The 4,461-nt window shown below is 39.8% G+C and overlaps 1 long non-coding RNA gene across 1 annotated transcript; it reads right to left on the reverse strand.

Annotated features, from left to right (window-relative positions):
- Positions 1-1,234: 1,234 nt before the first annotated feature.
- LOC132398031 (uncharacterized) lies at positions 1,235-3,112 on the reverse strand. Its single transcript, XR_009513511.1, has 2 exons — positions 3,002-3,112; positions 1,235-2,668 (listed from the first exon to the last, which is right to left on the reverse strand). It is a non-coding gene; the product is annotated as an uncharacterized LOC132398031 (long non-coding RNA).
- Between the last annotated feature and the right edge of the window lie 1,349 nt (positions 3,113-4,461).

The following is a 4,461-nucleotide window of genomic DNA, read 5'->3' on the forward strand; positions in this document are numbered from 1 at the left end:
TAGGGAGAAGTACTATTGACGTTCCGGGCCGAGACCCTTCGTCAGGACAGCATTTTGCCAGTACCATTTTCAGCTGGGTGGACTGGAGCAGTGTGTGGTTAAGTGCCTTGCTAAAGGACAAAACACGTTGCCTCAGCTAGGGCTCAAACTCAGAACCTTCAGATTGCTAGTCCAATGCCTTAACCACTTGGCCACATGCCGTACATTGCTGGATGTGATCGCTCCTAATTACTTAGGAATGCTACATAGATAGGGTTGTTGACACTTGAGGGGAGACAGCTAGCACACCAACCCCTTCTGATTGGCATAATTCATAGCATGACTCTGTATTTGTGCACAGCTGGAAATGGCAGCCACTCTGGCCAGGCAAAAGTTGATGAAGAGATGTGCACACAACTGATACCCAAAGTTATTGGCAACGTATGGCCACCAGCTTCAGTGGGTTGAGTCTTCGTCCTGCAGGCTGCAGCTCTGAAGTCTCATGATAAGACAGCCTGTGCCTCCTGAGACATCTGCTGATTTATAATGAGCCTGACAGATACAAAGCTGGTGTTCCTCCTGGAAGGAATGCTTAGGACCAGGGTCACAGTCTCAATATAAACAGTCAGTCCTTTAGAACAGGGAGAAGAAGAAATCTCTTCAACTAACAGATGGGGCACCATTGGGATTCTGTACCCAAGGCAGTAGTGCAGATTCAATTGTCTTGCTAGGTTTAAGAGAGAATTCAGTGGCTGTTTTGATATTATGGAAAAAATGGAAATATAGAATTATTGCAGGAAAATAGGGCTGACCTAAGGGATCAGCATGACTTATCGAAAAGTATGATTGACTCCAGGGGCTGAATGGCCTACACCTGTATCTGTATTTTTATGTTCTTATGTTCAGTCTTGACAAAGGAAGAGAGCTTTTGCGGACTTTGTTTCTCAGGACTTGTCCCCTCTGAATTGAACCTTCTGTTGATCCTTTCTCTGCTGATTCTCATTTGCTGGTCCTCCCTTTCGATCTTTCCACTGGCTTCCTTTCTACTTGTTCTCTCTCTGCTGGTTCTCGCTCTGCCAGTCCCTCTTTTCTAGTCCATTCTCTGCTGGTTACCTGTAAGCATCTGTGTAGCACCAGTCTTATCATGTCTGACAAGTCACTGCACTCTTTTGAGAAAATCAAATTACACTCGGTGCTAATAGGCCATCAGAAGAATCCAGGTATCAGAAGGAGGCAGTGAATAGAAACCACACACTTCTGGAAATAAGCTTTGTTTATAAGAAAAGAACAATACGTACAAAATATTTACATGAGCTAGAACAATTCAAAATACAGACATTAGGTTCCAAATCTTAGGTATCAAACCACAACATATTCCTTTTTAATTAGAATCAGTGAGATTCCTTTATTATTCTAATTTCTCTAACTACTTAGATCTAGTGTGGTATTCCCTTTATAAAAGTTTACAGACTAAACTTTCATTTCTACTTAACCCTAGTTAGTTTGAAAACCTAATATAATTCCTATTCTCAAGTGTTATAGTTAACTTCAGTTTCATTTCCAGGCGGTATATCTAGAAAGTTTAAATTCACATTCAAAAATAACATGTACACCTTTCACAACAATTCTCCAACATCACAACTCTCTTAAACCAAGCAAATCTTATTCAGTAACTTATCAAAGTCTTTGTAAAAATAATCAGTTCTTGCAGAAAATCAAATGCAGATTCTTCGAATGAAAAAAACTTCTACAGTACATCCATCTGTATTAAATCATCTGCACCACTACACATTTTCTTCCCGTACTGGTTCTTCACCTTGGGTGGCTGCCATCTTGATTCTTGGTTGATTGGAATGAAATAGTTTAGCATCCATGGAAAATCAATTCACAAACTTGTACAAAAACTTGACCAAGTCCCTTGATATTATTTTGTAGAACTAATTCCCAACTAGGATTTTGGATACTGGTCTCTGCTGATATTGTCTCGTTAAAGCTCCTTGCATGTTACAGCTATAGCTTCGATAAATCTTTCAATGTTATTGTCTTTCCTCCAGGGATTTCAAGTTAGTAGGGTAAAGATTCTCGTTATTAATTTCACTCTTAACCGTTCATGTCTTCAGCTTCTAATCTTTGCTGTGTTTCTCTCCTTGTCTGTCCTATGTCCAGCCAAGCCCCACCCTTGCATAGCATTTTTTTCAAATTCTCCTTTTTTAAATTGGTAAATTCCATCTTCGTGCCTCTGCAGGTAGAAGTTTCTAGCACTACAACTTTGGGTTTAATTATCCTGGGTTACAAAACTCTCTGCAGATTTCTTACTGCTGATCCTCACTCCACCGGTCCCCTCTCTCCTCTCTGTGGTGCAGCCAGAGCACTGTGAGCAACTGATCATTTTGATTGCTACCTATAGTCCAGTCTGGACAGCATGGTCAATCCCTGTCCCAATGTCTTTGAATTAAGTGCCAATAACAACATTTCAGAATCACAGTCAGAAGCTGGTTTAATATCACTGACGTATTCATGAAATTTGTTACTTTGTGGCAGTGGTACAGAGTAATCCATAAGAATACTGAAATAATATATATATATATACTGTTTATCTTATTTTATATATATATAAGCAAATAGTGCAAAAAGAGATCAAAAATAGTGAGATTCCGCTCATGGGTTGGTTCGTTTTCTGTTCACAAATCTGAAGGTGGAAGGGAAGAAATTGCACAAAACAATCAGTCAATGAAACAGTCGACAAACAGTTAACAAGTTAACAGTGAATCTTATGTTCTATTGGCATCTTTTCCTGAGGTTGTCTCAGCCTTTCTGTTGTCAATATGAACTAACCCTGGTTTCATTGTCAAGTGTCAGGTAATACTGGAAACCAGATAAGCTTTGTATTAATACTGTTTGAATAAAGCAACCAGCATGCAGAAACTGTAATCTGGCCCTTCTCTACCAATTAAAATGTGGAAGTCCATAAGTTATAGTTAGCTTCTCCTACTTTATTAGTTTATGGGTTTTAAATTCTTACCTGCTTCCAGCTTCATGTACTTTTCCACATTAATGTTCCATCTTGAAAGTTGTGAGCATATCACCCGCCTGCAGTTTTATCCTTCTGAGGTTTTAAGCTGCTAACTACTGCGTGTAATATTTTACCTTTGGCAGCTTTTGGCCCAACAATAATTGACCTCGTTATTATCAGAATCAGGTTTAATTTCACTGGCGTATGTCATTTAACTTGTTAACTTAGTGGCAGCAGTACTATGCGATATTTGATAATATAGAAAGAAAAAAAATTAACCCAATTACAGTAGGTATATATATGTATATTAAATTGCTAAATTAAAAATAATGCCAAAACAGAAATAATAAAAAAGTGAGGTAGTGTTCATGGATTCAATATCCATTTAGGAATCGGATGGCAGAAGGGAAGAAGCTGTTCTTGAATCACTGAGTGTATGCCTTCAGACTCCTATATCTCCTTCCTGACAGTAAGAATAAGAGGAGGGCATGTGTGAGTGATGGGGTTCTTAATAATGGATGCCGCTGTTCTGAGGCACTGCTCCTTGAAGATGTCTTAATACATCTATAGAGGTTTTTGAATGTTTTAGGTGACAAAACAAAACTTCTCAATCCCCTAATGAAAGATAGCCGCTGTCTTGCCTTCTTTATAGCTGCATCGATATGTTGGGACCAGGTTAGATCCTCAGAGACCTTGACTCCCAGGAACTTGAAATTGCTCACTCTCTCCACATCTGATCCCTCTATGAGGATTGGTTTGTGTTCCTTCGTCCTGCCTTTTCTGAAGTCCACAATCAGCTCTTTGGTCTTACTGACGTGGAGTGCAAGGTTGTTGCTGTGACACCACTCGACTGGATGGTTTATCTCACTCCTGAACACCCACTCATCTCCATCTAAGGTTCTGTCAACAGTAGTTGTATCATCAGCAATTTTATACGTGACATTTTAGCTACATCTTGCCACACAGTCATGGGAATAGACAGAGTAGAACAATGGGCTAAGCACACAGCCCTGAAGTGTGCTAACCTGCACAATTCATGTCAAGAAGTTGAGGATCCAAATGCAGAGGGAGGTATTGAGACCTAGGTTCTGTGGCTTATGGATCAGGATTATAAGAATGATGGTGTTAGACATTGAGCTGTAGTCAATAAATAGCACCGGACATAGGTGCTTGTATTGCTCAGGTGATCTAAAACACATGAATAGCCATTGAGATTGCCTCTGCTGTAGACATATTGTGATGATAGGGAAATTGCATTGGGTCCAGGTTCTTGCTGAGGCAGAAGTTGATGCCAACCATGACCAACCTTTTAGAGCATTTCATCACTGTAGATGTGAGTGCTACTGGACAATAGCATTAAAGCAGCTCACACTACTCTTCTTGGGCAATGGTATAATCAATGCCTTTTTGAAGCAAGTGGGAACTTCTAACCGTAGTAGTAAGAGGTTAAAACCGTCATTGAATACACC

This window comes from Hypanus sabinus, chromosome 8, assembly GCF_030144855.1.
Source record: "Hypanus sabinus isolate sHypSab1 chromosome 8, sHypSab1.hap1, whole genome shotgun sequence".
Classification (NCBI taxonomy): domain Eukaryota; kingdom Metazoa; phylum Chordata; class Chondrichthyes; order Myliobatiformes; family Dasyatidae; genus Hypanus; species Hypanus sabinus.